Source organism: Giraffa tippelskirchi, chromosome 9 (genome assembly GCF_054371585.1).
Source record: "Giraffa tippelskirchi isolate mGirTip1 chromosome 9, T2T-mGirTip1v1.2.pri, whole genome shotgun sequence".
Taxonomy (NCBI): domain Eukaryota; kingdom Metazoa; phylum Chordata; class Mammalia; order Artiodactyla; family Giraffidae; genus Giraffa; species Giraffa tippelskirchi.
In genome coordinates this window covers 49676518-49696548 of record NC_137283.1, presented here as the reverse complement: position 1 = coordinate 49696548, position 20031 = coordinate 49676518, and positions in this window count along the sequence as shown.

Here is a 20031-nt window from a genome sequence, read left to right as displayed (position 1 = left end):
AAGAATGGCAGTCACTGGAAAGTGCAGTGACATGTGTGTCAACAGATAGTAAGAAATGGGAAGGTTCAAAACACTGAATACTCACTCTCATATCCTTAATCTTCCATTATATGATGACTTTAGTGTTAATACTTAGTAACCTATAACGTTATTGAAGTGAAAACCATAGCATATTTAGCAGCAGCTTACTGGCATTATTGAAAATACTACAGTACAAGCCAGTTGACTTTATCTATAGGTTTTTATACATTTTCCATGGAATTATATATCTAGGTAGCTTCTGCCCAAGGCCTTCCCTGAATAAAAACAAATAGTAAATAATGTAACTCTTTTCCTACTCAAAAGTTTGCAAATTATTAAGTCCACCTTACCTGCTGTACTTCCACAGTTGCTCAAAGAAACTTGCTGGACAAAATGTTCTTTATTTCAAGCCCGTTGATAATGAAATAAGGGTACGTGTGTGGGTGCGTGTGTATGTGTGTGTGTGTGTTGGCTGGAGGGGTATAAATGTCTTTTTAAGGTTGCAGTGCCTAGCAGCAGAAAAGAGTGATCTGTGAAACAATGAATGTTGCTCACCATCCAGTTCTACAAGTATGAAGTTAGCCACTGACAACAGTGCACTCTGAGGAATTCAGGATGAAAAAGGATGAGGAACTCTGTGCTTTGGACAAGCAGACCCCTTAGATAGTTAGATATAGATCTTAAGAAGAATTTTAGTGAACCCACAGTCTTGTCTCTTTCCATACATAGAAAAGCACTAAAAAAATAATTAGCTTGAGTTATTTATTGTTTGTGAATAGAAGTAATCTATAACCAAGATGTATGCTGGACTGCATATATTTTCTAGCCAAAATTCATATGTAGGGACTTCCCTGGTGGCTCAGTGGTAAAGAATCCACCTGCCAATGCAGGGAACATGGGTTCGATCCCTGTTCCGGGAAGGTCCCACATGCTGTGGAGCAACTAAATCCATGCATCAGGTATTGAGCCTGTGCTCTAGAGTCTGGGAGCCACAACTACTGAGTCCACCTGCCTCCATTACTGAAGCCCACGTACCCTAGAGCCCCTGTGCTGCAACAAGAGAAGTCACCACAGTGAGAAGCCTGAGCACTGCAACTAGAATGTAGCACCAGCTCTCTACAAGTAGAGAAAGTCCATGCAACAATAAAGACCCAGCAAAGCCACAAAAAAATATATAAATAAATAATTGCTTAAAAATCATATATAAGTTAACTTCTTTCTCTGTTTCTTCAGAGCAGTCCACTCAGAGCTAGAGAGGCTGTCTCCCAGGCTCTAGTCCTCAGTAAGGTCCATGAATAAAACGTAAACTCACAGCTGTTAGGTTGTGCATTTTTCTTTAGGTTGACAAAACTTTAAAGTTAGGAAGTGTAGACACAATTCAAATCTATTTCTTCCAGCTCCAAATTCTATATACCTAAATCTCTTGAGTTGTTGTCTCAGTTTCCTGAGGGTGGTGTGTACTATCCACTGCACTCTAAAATATAGCTGTTTCTGCCAAACTGTTTTAGAGGTATGTCAAATCCAATTTTTGAATTCTCACACATTTATCTGTATTGCAGTTATATTTAGGACAGCTTCACATATTTGCACAATAATATAAATTGCTACATCTGCACATACTGTTGATTATTTTATCAATAGTCAAATCTATGTATTCACTTTATCAAAACATTTAATTTAGAATGTTTTAGTTTTATGCTGGAACCTAAATGAGGACTAAGCCTGGGAGACAGTCTCTCAGATAGCTCAGAAGAACTCCCCTGAAGTGATAGAAGAGGGGCCAGTTGTATGTATGAATTTCAGGGCTGAGAAATGCATGCAGTCAATCATAAAAAGTTTACTGCTAATCACGTAACATATCTCAAGTTAATGATTTCAGTACTTTTCTAGAATCTAGGGTCATTGAATTCTTCCTTAGATGCATCTTAACTATTTCAGTTCAGTTCAGCTGCTCAGTCATGTCCAACTCTGCAGCCCCATGGACTGCAGCACACCAGGCTTCCCTGTCCCTCACCAGCTCCTGGAGCCTGCTCAAACTCATGTCCATTGAGGCGGTGATGCCATCCAACCATCTGCTCCTCTGTCATCCCCTTTTCCTCCTGCCTTCAGTCTTTCCCAGCATCAGGGTTTTTTCCAATGAGTTATTTCTTCACATCAGGTGGCCAAAGTATTGGAGTTTCAGCCTCAACATCAGTCCTTCCAATGAATGTTCAGGACTGATTTCCTTTAGGATGGACTGGTTGGATCTCCTTGCTGTCCAAGGGACTCTCAAGAGACTTCTCCAACATCACAGTTCAAAAGCATCAATTCTTCGGTGCTCACCTTTCTTTATGGTCCTACTCTCACATCCATTTATGACTACTGGGAAAACCATAGCTTTGACTAGATGGACCTTTGTTGGCAAAGTAATGTCTCTCCTTTTTAATGTGCTTAACTATTTAGGGGCCCTTATATCTAAAACACAGAATGCTTCATCCTGAATTCCTTTCAGGATATACTGTAGGTTAGCAACTGCCCTGGCTAATGACTTAATCAGTGTAAAACTACAAGAGAGGGCAGCATTTTTTTGTTTGTTTGTTTTACAGTACCCTCCGAGTCTAACATAAATGAATGAAGGGTGGCAGTCAGCTCTTGCTAGAAATCGGGATTCAAAGTCCACTTCCCAATAGTCTAGAAGAAGTGGAGGGAAGAGAAAAATTGCTTCTTAAAGTCTAGGAGGTGCATAGTGAGGAAGTCAGCCTTGACAGCCAGAAAGGTCCTCACAATAGCTCTTGGCTCCTATATCTAGCACTATCGCCTTAGGAAATAAGAAGTCCCTTCTGCTGAGATAACCTCTTTGGTGCAACCCTTCCTGCCTCATCACATGGTATCTTCCATTATTTCAATCCCTTGTCTCACTTTATTTATCTTTATTTCAGTGACATCCACTGAAAATTTGATTGGGAATGCATTCATTGATTTGTTTAGTGTTTATTCCCACCACTGGGTCAGATGGTAAGCTCCTTAAAGGAGTTGATACTATTTTACTACCATTCTAGGCACCTTTTCTGAGGTTTGAAATTGGAACACCAGAATTTTAGTGACCTATAGGCAAATCATGATAATAGTGGATGAGATATGTCCTAGTTCTTATCTTTCTGAAACGTGTTTAAATTTTCCTCCAGACTTACCCTAATCCCCGCATATTTTACTTATGCTAATTGAATACTTGTGTATTCTTCAAAACCAAGCTTTTAAGATGGGTTCTAATCACAGATTCCTTGTATTTCTCACCCAATTAAGCAAGCAAGTAGGTAGAAGCCAGTAAGGATGGACAGTACTTGCCTGGGGCTCAGTTTTCAGACAGTTTTATCAGTGCTGCATGGCTGGTTTTTCATATGAATGATGAGTCAAGAATTACTTAACTTATTAAATTGCAAAAAAACAAAAAGTAAAAAGGACAGAGTAAAGAGAGCTTAAGGAAACTTTTTTTAAAATTTATTTTTAATTGAAGGATAATTGCATCGGCCATAGATATATATATATGTGCCCTTCCTCTTGAGCCTCCCTCCCACCTCCCACACATTTTATTCTTGAATGCTTACTGTAGTATGAGCATGTTATAACAAATGCTGGTATGTATATAAATACAAAATATTTTTTAAAATAAAGTTTCACATGACGCATGAAATTATTACCAAAATTTAATGTTTTAATTAAACAACCACATGAAATTCCCTAATATTGATCACTGCAAATCAAGAATGTCAGACCCTTAAGAAGGGCTGAAGTGTTACCTAATGCAAGCCATTCATTTGACACAAGAAAAAACTGAGACTCCAATGAGAAAAACACAGGTCATGAGATATGAAAACTCATTTTCCCTCCCAGGTGTCCAGGTTTCAGTGAATCATAGTAAATATTCCTTTTGTTGTTGTTGTTTCTAATCAATGAATATAGTAAAGTTGCAGGATATAAAATTAACACACAGGAATCCCTTACATTCCTATACACTTACAATGAGAAAACAGAGAAATTAAGGAAACAATTCCATTCAACATTGCAACAAAAAGAATAAAATACTTAGGAATAAATCTACCTAAAGAAATGAAAGACCTATATATAGGAAACTATAAAACACTGATGAAAGAAATCAAAGATGACACAAATAGATGGAGAAATATGCCATGTTCATGGGTCAGAAGAATTGACATAGTGAAAATGAGTATACTAACCAAAGCAATCTATAGATTCAATGCAATCCCCATCAAGCTACCAACAGTATTTTTCAGAGAACTAGAACAAATAATTCCACAATTTGTATGGAAATACAAAAAATCTCGAATAGCCAAAGCAATCTTGAGAAAGAAGACTGGAACTGGAGGACTCAACCTGCCTGACTTCAGACTATACTACAAAGCTACAGTCATCAAGACAGTATGGTACTGGCACAAAGACGGAAATATAGATCAATGGAACAAAATAGAAAGCCCAGAGATAAATCCACGCACCTGTGTACACCTTATCTTTGACAAAGGAGGCAAGAATATACAATGAAGAAAAGACAATCTCTTTAACAAGTGGTGCTGGGAAAACTGGCAAAAGAATGAAACTAGAACACTTTCTAACACCATACACAAAAATAAACTCAAAATGGATTAAAGATCTGAATGTAGGACCAGAAAACTATAAAACCTATAAAACTCCTACAGGAAAACATAGGCAAAATACTCTCTGACATAAATCACAGCAAGATCCTCTATGACCCACCTCCCAGAGTAATGAAAATAAAAGCAAAAATAAACAAACGGGATCTAATTAAACTTAAAAGCTTTTGCACAACGAAGGAAACTATAAGCAAGATGAAAAGACAGTCTTCTGAATGGGAAAAAATAATAGCAAATGAAGCAACTGACAATTAATCTCAAAAATTGATACAAGCAGCTCCTACAGCTCAATTCCAGAAAAATAAATCAAAAAATGGGCCAAAGAACTAAACAGACATTTCTCCAAAGAAGACATACAGATGGCTAACAAACACATGAAAAGATGCTCAACATCACTCATTATCAGAGAAATGCAAATCAAAAATTTATTTTTTATTGAAGGATAACTGCTTTACAGAATTTTGTTGTTTTCTGTCAAACCTCAACATGAGTCAGCCATAGGTATACATATATCCCCTCCCTTTTGAAGCTCCCTCCCATCTCCCTCCCCACCCCACCCCTCTAGGTTGATACAGAGCCCCTGTTTGAGTTTCCTGAGCCATATGACAAATTCCCTTTGGCTACCTATTTTACATATGATAATATAAGTTTCCATGTTACTCTTTCCGTACATCTCACCCTCTCCTCCCCTCTCCCCATGTCCGTAAGTCTATTCTCTATGTCTGTTTCTCCACTGCTGCCCTGTAAATAAATTCTTCAGTACTGTTTTTCTAGATTCTGTATATGTGCATTAGAATATGATATTTATCTTTCTCTTTCTGACTCACTTCACTGTGTGTAATAGGTTGTAGGTTCATCCACCTCATCAGAACTGACTCAACTGTGTTCCTTTTTATGACTGAGTAATATTCCATTGTGTATATGTACCACAACTTCTTTATCCATTCATCTGTCAATGGACATCTAGGTTGCTTCCATGTTCTAGCTATTGTAAATAGTGCTGCAATGAACAATGGGATACATGTGTCTTTTTCAGTTTTGGTTTCCTCAGGGTATATGCCTAGGAGTGGGATTGCTGGGTCATATGGTGGTTTTATTCCTATTTTTTAAAGGTATCTCCATACCATCTTCCATAGTGGCTGTGTCAATTGACATTCCCACCAACAGTTCAAGAGCGTTCCCTTTTCTCCACACCCTCTCCAGCATTTATTGTTCGTAGACTTTTTGATGATGACCATTCTGACTGGTGTGAGGTGATATCTCATTGGATTTTGATTTGCATTTCTCTAATAATGAGTGATGTTGAACATCTTTTCATGTGTTTGTCAGCCATATATATGTCTACTTCAGAGAGATGTCTGTTTAGGTCTTTTTCCCACTTTTTGATTGGATTGTTGGTTTTTCTGGCACTGAGTTGTATGAGCTACTTGTATATTTTGAAAAGTAATCCTTTGTCAGTTGTTTCATTTGCTATTATTTTCTCCCATTCTGAAGGTTGCCTTTTCAGCTTGCTTATAGTTTCCTTTGCTGTGCAAAAGCTTTTAATTTTAATCAGGTCCCACTTGTTTACTTTGTTTTTATTTCTGTTACTCTCAGAGATGGGTCATAGAGGATCTTGCTTTGATTTATGTCATCGAGTGTTCTGCCTATGTTTTCCTCTGAGAGTTTTATAGTTTCTGATCCTACATTAAAGTCTTTAGTCCACTTTGAGTTTATCTTTGTGTATGGCGTTAGGAAGTGTTCTAACTTCATTCTTTTACATGTAGCTGTCCAGTTTTCCCAGCACCATTTATTGAAGAGGCTATCTTTGCCCTATTGTATATGCTTGCCTCCTTTGTCAAAAATAAGTTACCCATAAGTGGATGGGTTTATTTCTGGGCTTTCTGTCTTGTTCCATTGGTCTATATTTCTGTTTTTGTGCCAGTACCATACTGTCTTGATGGCTGTAGCTTTGTAGTATAATCTGAAGTTAGGAAGATTGAATCCTCCAGCTCCATTCTTCTTTCTCAGGACTGCTTTGGCTATTTGGGGTCTTTCGTGTGTCCATATGAATTGTGAAATTTTTTGTTCTAGTTCTGTGAAAAATGCCATTGGTAATTTGATAGGGATTGCATTGAATCTGTAGATTGCATTTGGTAGTATAATCATTTTTAAAATATTGATTCTTCCTACCCAGGAACATGGAATATCTCTCCATCTGTTTATGTCATCTTTGATTTCTTTCATTTATGTCTTATAGTTTTCTGTGTACAGTTCTTTTGTCTTCTTAGGTAGGTTTATTCCTAGATATTTAATTCTTTTTGTTGCAGTGGTGAATAGGATTGATTCCTTAATTTCTCTAATTTTTCATTGTTAGTATATAGAAATGCAAGTGATTTCTGTGTATTGATTTTATATCCTGCAACTTTGCTTAATTCGTTGATTAGCTCTAGTAATTTTCTGATACTATCTTTAGGGTTTTCTATGTACAGTATCATGTCATCTGCAAACAGTGAGAGCTTTACTTCTTTTCCGATCTGGATTCCTTTTATTTCTTTTTCTTCTCTGATTACTGTAGCTTGGACTTCCAGAACTATGTTGAATAATAGTGGTGAAAGTGGACACCCTTGTCTTGTTCCTGATCTTAGGGGGAGTGCTTTCAGTTTTTCACCATTGAGAATAATTTTTGCTGTAGGCTTATCATATATGGCCTTTACTGTGTTGAAGTAGGTTCCTTCTGTACCCATTTTTTGATCATTTTGAATCATAAATGGGTGCTGAATTTTGTCAAAGGCTTTTTCTGCATCTATTCAGATTATCATATGGTTTTTACCTTTCAATTTGTTAATATGATGTATGACATTGATTGATTTGCATATATTGAAGAATCCTTGCATCCCTGGAATAAATCCAACTTGATCATGGTGTATGAGCTTTTTGATGTGTTGCTGAATTCTGTTTGCTAAAATTTTGTTGAGGATTTTTGCATCTATGTTCATCAGTGATATTGGCCTGTAGTTTTCTTTTTTTGTGTTGTCTTTGTCTGGTTTTGGTATCAGGGTGATTGATGGTGGCCTTGTAGAATGAGTTTGGAAGTGTTCCTTCCTCTGCAATTTTTTGAAAGAATTTTAGAAGGATAGACATTAGTTCTTCTCTAAATGTTTGATAGAATTCTCCTGTGAAGCCATTTGGTCCTGGGCTTTTGTTTTTTGGGGAGATTTTTGATCACAGCTTCAATTTCAGTGCTTATAGTTGGGTTGTTCATAATTTCTATTTCTTCCTGGTTCAGTCTTGGAAGATTGAACTTTTCTAAGAATCTGTCCATTTCTTCCAGGTTATCTATTTTATTGCCATATAGTTGTTCATAATAGTCTCTTATAATCCTTTGTATTTCTGCATTTTCTGTTGTAACCTCTTCTTTTTAATTTCTAATTTTGTTGATTTGATTCTTCTCTCATTTTTTATTGATGAGTCTGGCTAAAGGTTTGTCAATTTTGTTTATCTTCTCAAAGAACCAGCTTTTAGTTTTATTAATCTTTACTATTGTTTCTTTCATTTCTTTTTCATTTATTTCTGCTCAGATCCTTATGATTTCTTTCCTTCTACTAATTTTGGGTTTTTATTTTGTTGTTATTTTTCCCGTTGTTTTAGGTGTAATGTTAGGTTGTCTATTCAATGTTTTTCTTGTTTCTTGAGGTAGGATTGTATTGCATAAACTTCCCTCTTAGAACTGCTTTTGCTTCATTCCATAGGTTTTGAGTTGTCGTGTTTTCATTGTCATTTGTTTCTAGAAATTTTTTTATTTCCCTTTTTATTTATTCAGTAACCTGTTGATTATTTAGAAACATGTTGTTTAATCTACATGTGTTTGTGTTTCTTAGTTTTTTTCTTGTAATTGATATCTAGTCTCATAGCATTGTTGTCAGAGAAGATGCTTGATACGATTTCAATTTTCTTCAATTTACTGAGACTTGATTTGTGACCCAAGATGTGGTTTATCCTGGAGAATGTTCCATGTGCACTTGAGAAGAAGGTGTATTCTTCTGCATTTGGGTGGAATGTCTTGAAGATATCAATGAGATCCATCTCATCTAATGTATCATTAAACACTTGTGTTTCTTTATTAATTTTTTGTTTTGATGATCTGTCCATTGGTGTGAGTGGGGTGTTAAAGTCTCCTACTATTATTGTGTTACTGTCAGTTTCTGCTTTTATGTCTGTTAGTGTTTGTCTTATGTATTGAGGTGCTCCTATGTTGAGTGCATAGATATTTACAGTTGTTATGTCTTCCTCTTGGATTGATCCTTTGATCATTATCTCTTGTAATATTTATTTTAGGGTCTATTTTGTTTGATATGAGGATTGCTACTCCAGCTTTCTTTTGCTTCCCATTTGCATGGAATATATTTTTCCATCCTCTCACTTTCAGTCTATTATGTGTCTTTAGGTCTGAAGTGGGTTTCTTGTAGACAGCATATACATGGGTCTTGTTTTTGTATCCATTCAGCCAGTCTGTGTCTTTTGGTTAGAGCATTTAACCCATTTACATTTAAAGTAATTATTGATATATATGTTCCTATTGCCATTTTCTTAATTGTTTGGGGTTGATTTTGTAGATCTTTTTTCTTCTCTTGTATTTCTTGACTATATAAGTCCTTTTAACATTTGTTGTAAAGCTGGTGATGGTACTAATTCTCCTAACTTTTGCTTGTCTGAAAAGCTTTTTATTTCTCCATCAATTTTGAATGAGATCCTTGCCGGGTACAGTAATCTTGGTTGTAGGTTTTTTCCTTTCAATACTTTAAATATGTCCTGCCATTCTCTTCTGGCCTGCAGAGTTTCTGCTGAAAGATCAGCTGTTAAGTGTATGGGGTTTCCCTTGTATGTTACTTGTTGCTTCTCCCTTGCTGCCTTTAATATTCTTTCTTTGTGTTTAGTCTTTGTTAGTTTGATTAGTATGTTTCTTGGTGTGTTTCTCCTTGGGTTTATCCTGTATGGGACTCTTTGTGCCTCTTGGACTTGATTGACTGTTTCCTTTTCCATGTTGGGGAAATTTTCAACTATAATCTCTTCAAAAATTTTCTCATACCCTTTCTTTTTATCTTCTTCTTCTAGGACGCCTATAATTCGAATGTTGGTGCATTTGATATTGTCCCAGAGGTCTCTGAGACTGTCCTCAGTTCTTTTCATTCTTTTTACTTTATTCTGCTCTTCAGAAGTTATTTCCACCATTTTATATTCCAGCTGATTGATTCGTTCTTCTGCTTCAGATATTCTGCTATTGATTCCTTCTAGAGTATTTTTAATTTCAGTAAATGTGTTGTTTGTCTCTGCATGTTTATTCTTTAATTCTTCTAGGTCTTTGTTAATTGATTCTTGCATTTTCTCCATTTTTTTTCAAGGTTTTTGATCATCTTTACTATCATTATTCTGAATTCCTTTTCAGGTAGTTTGCCTATTTCCTCTTCATTTATTTGGACTTTCGTGTTTCTAGTTTGTTCCTTCATTTGTGTAGTATTACTCTGCCTTTTCATTATTTTTTTTAACTTATTGTGTTTGAGGTCTCCTTTTCCCAGGCTTCAAGGAAAGTTGAATTCTTTCCTTGAAGAAAGTTGAATTCTTTCTTCCTTTCGGTTTCTGCCCTCCTAAGGTTGGTCCAGTGGTTTGTGTAAGCTTTGTATAAGGTGAGATTTGTGCTGAGTTTTTGTTTGTTTGTTTGTTTGTTTGTTTTTCCTCTGATGAGCAAGGCCGAGTGAGGTGGTACTCCTGTCTGCTGATGATTGGGTTTGTATTTTTGTTTTGTTTGTTGTTTACATGAGGCATCCTGCACAGGGTGCTACTGTTGGTTGGGTGATGCTGGGTCTTGTATTCAGATGGTTTCGTTTGTGTGAGTTCTCACTATTTGATACTCCCTAGGGTTAGTTCTCTGGTAGTCTAGGGTCTTGGAGTCAATGCTCCCACTCCAAAGGCTCGGGGCTTGATCTTGAGTTTTGCATGGTTCTATATATTCTTTTCTACTGGTCAGGTACTCCTGTCTGCTCTCAGCTGGTGTTCTGCATGCACTTCTGTGTCTGAAGGTATATTCCTGATGTATCCGTGGAGAGAGAGGTACTCCACGTCCACTTACTCCTCCGCCATCTTGTTCTCCCCATAGTAAATATTCTTATTTACTTGTTTTCCTGTGGTGTGGTCTTCCAGGTAAGGACTCAGGGCCGTGATGGCCACACTTCAGAGTCTCACATACATAAGCAATTAAGAAACATCTATTCTTGTACATCCATGTGCTAATGCTTAGAATCCATAGGAAAAACTCTAAATTGATCCCTTAGAAGCAAGATGTTGTCTACCAATGCTGCTGTGTACTACATAGCTGGATATTCAAACTGCACCTCAATATTTGATGTTCTCATGCATGCTAAGTTGCTTCAGTCGTGTCTGACTCTGTACGACCCTATGGACTGTAACCTGCCAGACTCCTCTGTCCATGGGATTCTCCAGGCAAGAATTCTGGAGTATGTTATTATGCCCACCTCCAGGGGATCTTACCGAACCAGGGATCAAACCCACATCTCTTATGTCACCTGCATTGGCAGGTGGGTTGTTTATCACTAGCGCCACCTGGGAACTGCTCCTCAATATTTGATGTTCTCAGTCATATTCATTTTAGCCATTTTTGTGGGTGTATAGTGATACCTCACTGTGATTCTTTCCTATTTTTAATTTTAATTTTAGAGCAATTTGAGCACTGTAGACACTCAGCAAAAGTGAAGCTCTGTTAGGTGCAAACACATTAGGGGTCGTTATGTCTTTCTGGTGAATTGACCCTTTTTCTTATCATATTCCCCTTTATCCCTGATAACTTTCCCTACTCTGAAGTCTGCTCTGTCTGAAATTAATATAGTGCTTCTTGCTGTCTTTCAATTAGTGTTAATATGGCACATCTTTCTCTATCCATTTATTTTTAACCTATATGTGTCTTTATATTTAAAGTGATTTCTTATAGACAACATTTAGTTGGATCTTGTTTTTGACCCACTCTGACAATCTCTCTCTTTAATTGGCACATTTAGATTGATTTTTTTAAACTTTTTATTTTATATTGGAGTATAGTTAATTGATGATGCTATGAAAGTGCTGCACTCAATATGTCAGCAAATCTGGAAAACTCAGCAGTGGCCACAGGACTGGAAAAGGTCAGTTTTCATTCCACTCCCAAAGAAAGGCAATGCCAAAGAATGCTCAAACTACTGCACAATTGCACTCATCTCACACGCTAGTAAAGTAATGCTCAAAATTCTCCAAGCCAGGCTTCAACAATACATGAACTGTGAACTTCCAGGTGTTCAAGCTGGTTTTAGAAAAGGCAGAGGAACCAGAGATCAAATTGCCAACATCCAATGGATCATGGAAAAAGCAAGAGAGTTCCAGAAAAACATCTATTTCTGCTTTATTGACTATGCCAAAGCCTTTGACCGTGTGGATCACAATAAACTGGAAAATTCTTCAAGAGATGGGAATACCAGACCATCTGACCTGTCTGTTGAGAAACCTGTATGCAGGTCAGGAAGCAACAGTTAGAACTGGACATGGAACAACAGACTCGTTCCAAATAGGAAAAGGCGTATGTCAAGGCTGTATATCGTCACCCTGCTTATTTAACTTATATGCAGAGTACATCATGAGAAACGCTGGGCTGGAAGAAACACAAGCTGGAATCAAGATTGCTGGGAGAAATATCAATAACCTCAGATATGCAGATGACACCACCCTTATGGCAGAAAGTGAAGAAGAACTAAAGAGCCTCTTGATGAAAGTGAAAGAGGAGAGTGAAAAAGTTGGCTTAAAGCTCAACGTTCAGAAAACTAAGATCATGGCATCTGGTTCCATCACTTCATGGGAAATAGATGGGGAAACAGTGGAAACAGTGTCAGACTTTATTTTGGGGGGCTCCAAAACCACTGCTGATGGTGATTGCAGCCATAAAATTAAAAGACGCTTACTCCTTGGAAGGAAGGTTATGACCAACCTAGATAGCATATTGAAAAGCAGAGACGTTACTCTGCCAACAAAAGTCTGTCTAGTCAAAGCTATGGTTTTTCCAGTAGTCATATATGGATGTGAGAGTTGGACGGTGAAGAAAACTGAGTGCCGAAGAATTGATGCTTTTGAACTGTGGTGTTGGAGAAGACTCTTGAGAGTCCCTTGGACTGCAAGGAGATCCAATCAATCCATCCTAAAAGAGATCAGTCCTGGGTGTTCATTGGAAGGACTGATGTTGAAGCTGAAACTCCAATACTTTGGCCACCTGATGCAAAGAGTTGACTCATTGGAAAAGACCCTAATGCTGGGTAAGATTGGGGGCAGGAGGAGAAGGGAGCAATAGAGGATGAGATGGCTGGATGGCATCACCGACTCGATGGACGTGGGTTTGGGTAGACTCTGGTAGTTGGTGATGGACAGGGAGGCCTGGCGCGCTGCGATTCATGGGGTCGCAAATAGTTGGACATGACTGAGCGACTGAACTGAACTGATAGTTAATTGACGATGTTCTGTTAGTTTTAGGTATACAGCAAAGAGACTCAGTTATACACATACATGTATCCATTCTTTTTAAAATTCTTTTCCTACCTAGGTTGTTACATGATATCGACCAGAGTTCCCTGTGCTATACAGTAGGTCCTTTGTTGGTTGTCCATTTTGGTTTATTTTTCAAACTTTAAACTTTTTATTTTGTGTTGGGGTATAGCAGGTTAATAATGTTGTGGTAGTTTCAGGTGAGCAGCAAAGGGACTCAGCTATACACATACACGTATCCATTCTCTCACAAGCCCCTCTCCCATTCAGGCTGGCACATAACATTGAGTAGGGTTCCATGTGCTATACAATAGGTCCTTGTTGTTTATCCATTTTAAACATAGCAGTGTTTGGAATTGACATAACATGTCAGTCCCAAACTCCCTAACTGTCCTTCCCCCGACACTTTGCCCTGGCAACCATAAATTCATTCTCTAAGTCTGTAAGTCTGTTTCTACTTTGTAAATAAGTTCATTTGTATCATTTTTTAGATTCTACATATAAGTGATATCACACAATATTTGTCTTTGTCTCACTGACTTCACTCAGTGTGACAATCTCTAGGTCCATCCATGTTTCTGCAAATGGAAGTATTTTATTCTTTTTAATGATTGAGTAAAATTCCATGGTATATATGTACCACCTCTTCTTTATTCATTCCTCTGTCAGTGGACACTTAAGTTGCTTCCATGCCATGGCTACTGTAAACAGAGCTGCTGTAAACATTGGAGTGCATATATCCTTCTGGACCATGTTTTTCTCTGGATATATGCCCAAGAGTGGGATTGTACGATCATATGATAGCTCTGTTTTTAGTTTAAGGAACCTCCATACTGTTCTCCACAGTGGTTGTACCAATTTACATTCCCACCAATAGTGTAGGAAGGTTCCCTTCTCTCCACACCCTCTCCACCATTTATTGTCTGTGGATTTTTTGATGATGGCCATTCTGACTGGAGTGAGGTGATATCTCACTGTAGTTTTGATTTGTATTTCTCTAATAATTAGTGATGTTGGACATCTTTTCATGTGCCTTTTGGCCATTTGTATGTCTTTTTTTTTTTTTTTTTGAGAAATGTCTATTTAGGTCTTCTGCCCATTTTTTGATTGGGTTTTTTGTTATGATGATATTAGTCCACATGAGCTGTTTGTAAATTTTGGAGACTAATCTCTTGTTGGTCTCATCATTTGCAAATATTTTCTCTGATTCTTCAGGTTGTCTTTTTGTTTTGTTTGTAGTTTCCTTTTTTGTGCAAAAGCTTTTGAGTTTAATTAGGTCCAATTTGTTTATCTTTGTTTTTATTTCCATTACTCTGAGAGATGAATTGAAAAAGATCTTGCTGTGATTTATGTCAGAGAGGGTTCTGCCTATGTTTTCTTCTAAACTTAAGATTTTTATAATATCAAGTTTTACTTTTACTTCTTTAATCTATTTTGAGTTTATTTTGTGTATGGTGTTAAAGATGTTCTAATATCATTTCTTAATATGTAGCTGTCCATTTATGCCAACACTTTTAACTGAAGAGGTTGTCTTTCTTCCATTGTATAGTCTTGGCTCCTTCATCATAGATTAATTGACCATAGGTTCCTCCAACTCCTTTTTTCTTTCTCAAGATTGCTTTGGCTATATGGGGTATTTTGTGTCTCCACACAGATTTTAAGATTTTTCATTCTAGTTCTGTGAAAAATGCCATTGGTAATTTGATAGGAATTGCATTGAATCTGTTGATTGCCTTGCATGGGATAGTCATTTTGACGATGCTGATTCTTCCAATCCAAGAACATGGTATGGCTTTCCATCTGTTGGTGTCATCTTTGATTTCTTTTATCAATGTCTTATACTTTTTTCTGAAGTACAGTAGATGGTTGATGTTTAAAGTGATTTTTGGAATAGTTAGATTAATATCTCCTGTGTTTTTACTTATTATTTGTTGCTCTTGTTTATTCTTATTTTTGTCTTTCACCCTTTTTTGGCTTTTTGTGGTTTTAAGTGGGCACTATATATAATTCTGTTTTCTTTCTTACCCTTTGCAACCCCATGGACTGCAGCATACCAGGCTTCCCTCTCCATCACCAACTCCTGGAGTTTACTCAAACTCATGTCCATCAAATGGGTAATGCCATCCAACCATCTCATCCTCTGTCATCCCCATTTCCTCCTGCCTTAAATCTTTCTCAGCATCAGGGTCTTTGCAAATGAGTCAGTTCTTCGCATCAGGTGGCCAAAGTATTGGAGTTTCAGCTTCAGCATCAGTCCTTCCAATGAATATTCAGGACTGATTTCCTTTAGGATGGACAGGTTGGATCTCCTTGCAGTCCAAGGGACTCTTAAGAGTCTTCTCCAACACCACAGTTCAAAAGCATCAATTCTTCAGCGCTCAGCTTTCTTTGTGGTCCAACTCTCACATCCATACATGACTACTGGAAAAAGCATAGCTTTGACTTGATGGACCTTTGTTGGCAAAGTAATCTCTCTGCTTTTTAATATGCTCTCTAGGTTGGTCATAGCTTTTCTTCCAAGGAGCAAGCGTCTTCTAATTTCATGGCTGCAGTCACCATCTGCAGTGATTTGGGAGCCCCCCAAAATAAAGTCTCTCACTGTTTCCATTGTTTCCCCATCTATTTGCAATGAAGTGATGAGACTAGATGCCATGATCTTAGTTTTCTGAATGTTGAGTTTGAAGCCAGCTTTTTCACTCTCCTCTTTCACTTTCATCAAGAGGCTCTTTAGTTCTTCTTTGCTTTCTGCCATAAGGGTGGTGTCATCTGCATATCTGAGGTTATTGATATTTCTCCCGGCAATCTGGATTCCAGCTTGTGCTTCATCCAGCCTGGCATTTTGCATAATGTAATCTGCATATAAGCAGGGTGACAATATACAGCTTTGATGGACTCCTTTCCCGATTTGGAACTAAACTGTTGCTCCATGTCCAGTTCTAACTGTTTCTTCTTGACCTGCATACAGGTTTCTCAGGAGGCAGGTAAGGTGGTCTGGTATTCCCATCTCTTTTAGAATTTTCCACAGTTTGTTGTGATCCACACAGTCAAAGGCTTTGGCATAGTCAATAAAGCAGAAATAGATGTTTTTCTGGAACTCTCTTGCTTTTTCAATGATCCAACAGATGTTGGCAATTTGATCTCTGGTTCCTCTGCCTTTTCTAAAACCAGCTTGAACATCTGGAAGTTCACAGTTGACGTACTGTTGAAGCCTGGCTTGGAGAATTTTGAGCATTACTTTGGAAGTGTGTGAGATGAGTGCAATTGTGTAGTAGTTTGAACATTATTTGGCATTGCCTTTCTTTGAGATTGGAATGAAAACTGACCTTTTCCAGTCCTGTGGCCACTGCTGAGTTTTCCAAATGTGCTGGTATATTGAGTGCAGCACTTTCACAACATCATCTTCTAGGATTTGAGATAGCTCAACTGGAATTGCATCAGCTCCACTAGCTTTGCTCGCAGTGATGCTTCCTAAAGCCCACTTGACTTCGCATTCTAAGATGTCTGGCTCTAAGTGAGTGATCACACCATCCTGGTTATCTGGGTAATGAAGGTCTTTTTTGTATAGTTCTTCTGTGTATTCTTTCCACCTCTTCTGAATATCTTCTGCTTCTGTTAGGTCCATACCAATTCTGTCCTTTATTGTACCCATCTTTGCATGAAATGTTCCTTGGTATCTCTGATTTTCTTGAAGAGATCTCTAGTCTTTCCCATTCCATTATTTCCCTCTATTTCTTTGCATTGATCACTGAGGAGGGCTTTCTTATCTCTCCTTGCTATTCTTTGGAACTCTGCATTCAGATGGGTATATCGTTCCTTTTCTCCCTTGCCTTTAGCTTCTCTTCTTTTCTCAGCTATTTGTAGGGCCTCCTCAGACAACCATTTTGCCTTTTTGCATTTCTTTTTCTTGGGGATGATCTTGATCACTGCCTCCTGTACAATGTCACAAACCTCCGTCCATAGTTCTTCAGGCACTCTGTCAGATCTAATGCCTTGCGTGTATTTGTCACTTCCACTGTATAATCATAAGGGATTTGATTTAGGTCATACCTGTACGGTCTATGGTTTTCCCTACTTTCTTCAATTTAAGTCTGAATTTGGCAATAAGGAGTTTATGATCTGAGCCACAGTCAGCTCCTGGTCTTGTTTTTGCTGACTGTATAGAGCTTCTCCATCTTTGGCTGCAAAGAATATAATCAATCTGATTTCGGTGTGGGCCATCTGGTGATGTCCACGTGTAGTCTTCTCTTATGTTGTTGGAGGGTGTATTTGCTATACCAGTGCATTCTCTTAGCAAAACTCTGTTGGCCTTTGCCCTGCTTCATTTTGTACTCCAAGGCCAAACTGGCATGTTACTCCAGGTATCTCTTGACTTCCTACTTTTGCATTCCAGTCCCCTATAATGAAAAGGGCATCTTTTTTGGGTGTTAGTTCTAGAAGTTCTCGTAGGTCTTCATAGAACCGTTCAACTTCAGCTTCTTCAGCATTACTGGTTGGGGCGTAGACTTGGATTACTGTGATATTGAATGGTTTGCCTTGGAAATGAACAGAGATCATTCTGTCGTTTTTGAGATTGCATCCAAGTGCTGCATTTCGGACTCTTTTGTTGACTATGAGGGCTACTCCATTTCTTCTAAGGGATTCCTGCCCACAGTAGTAGATATAATGGTCATTTGAGTTAAATTCACGCATTCCAGTTTATTTTATTTCACTGATTCCTAAAATGTCAGTGTTCACTCTTGCCATCTCCTGTTTGGCCACTTCCAATTTGCCTTGATTCATGGACCTAACATTCCAGGTTCCTATGCAATATTGCTCTTTACAGCATCGGACTTTACTTCCATCACCAGTCACATCCACAACTGGGTGTTGTTTTGCTTTGGCTCCGTCTCTTCATTCTTGCTGGAGTTATTTCTCCACTGATCTCCAGTAGCATATTGGGCACCTACCAGCCTGGGGAGTTCATCTTTCAGTGTCCTATCTTTTTGCCTTTTCATACTGTTCATGGGGTTCTCAAGGCAAGAATACTGAAGTGGTTTGCCATTCCCTTCTCCACTGGGCCACGTTTTGTCAAAGGTCTCCACCATCAATTATATTTCTTTTTCTTTTATTGGTCATCCTAGTGTTTGCAGTATACATTTACAACTACTTTCAAATAACAGTATATTACTCCATGGGTACTACAAGTACATGTAGTAACCTAATGTTCCCAATTCCTCCCCCTCCCTAGTATCATTGCTGTCATTCATTTCACTTATACATAAGTTACAATAATTAGATGCACTGTTGCTACTGTTAGTTTGGACAGGCTGTTATCTGTTACATGAATTAAGAACGAGGAAAATCAAATTTCACTTATTCCTTCTCTGATTTCTTCCTTTCTTTATGTAGATTCTGACTTATATCATTTTCTTTCTCTCCGAAGAACTTATTTTGACATTTCTGGCAAGACAAGTCTACTGGCAACAAATTCCCTCATTTTTGTCTAAGAAAAATGTGTATTTGTTCATTTTTGAAGAACAGTTTTGGAGGATGCAAAATTCCAGGTTAGTGGGTTTTTTTTTCTCTCAGCATTTAAAATATTTCACTCCATTTTCTTTTTATTTGTGTGATTTCTGAGAAACTGGATATAATTCTTATCGTTGCTCTGCAGTAGGTAAGCTTTTTTTCCTTACTTCTTCAGGATATTTTTTAATCTTTGACTTTTCTGTAGCTTGAAATGATATGCCTACATTTAGTTTTTTTTTTTTTTTTTCTTGTTTGCCATTCATCCTGGTTGGTGTTCTCTGAGTTTCCTGAATCTGTGATTTGGTGTCTGAGATTAACTTGGGAGAAATTCTCAGTCATTATTGCTTCAAATATTTCTTCTGTTTCTTTCTTTTTTCTCCTTCTGTTATTCACGTTGCACATATAATGCACCCTTTGTAGTTGTCCCGCAGTTCTTGGATATTCTATTCTTTTTTTTTTCCTCCCCTAATCTCTTTTCTGCTTGCTTTTCAGTTTTGGAGGTTTCTATTGAGATATCTTCAAGCTCAGAGAGTCTTTCCTCTGCCAGGTCAAATCTACTGAGGTAGTCTTCATTTATGTTACAGTATTTTTGATCTCTATCATTTATCTTCATTTCTTTCTCGGAATATCCACCTCTTTGCTTACATTGCCTATGTGTTCTTGCATGTAATCTACTTTGTCTGTTGGTGCCGTTAGCATATTAATCATAGTTGTATTGAATTCCTGGTCTGATAATTCCAACATCCCTGCCATATCTGACAGTGGTTCTGATGCCTGCTCTCTCTCTCCAAATTGTGGGGGTTTGCGTTTTGGTATGTCTTGTAATTTTTTTCTTAGTAGCTAGACATGATATCCTGGGTAAAGGCACTGCTATAAATAGGCCTTTAGTAAATTGAGTTGTTTTATTTCCTTTTCAGATTGTTCATTATTCATGCAAAAAACACAACTGATTTATTTAAGATGTCTAGCCTCTAGAACTGTGAGGCAAATTTTTGTTGTTTAAGCTATGCAACTTGTGGTAATTTGTTACAGCAGCCCAAGAAACTAATACAAGGGCCCATCTGCATGATCCAGGATACTATACTTATCTCAAAATTCTTAATTAATCACATGTACAAAGATCCCTTTTTCCAAATAAGGCAACACTAGAGGTTCTAGGGATTAGGACATGGCTGTCTTTGTGGGGGGTGGGGGAGTATCAGCCTACCACAGATATATTCATTTTCATTCAGTTTTTTAAAAATATTTATTTTTGGCTGTGCTGGGTCCTAGTTGCTGCACAGCTTTTCTCTAGTTTTGGTGAGTG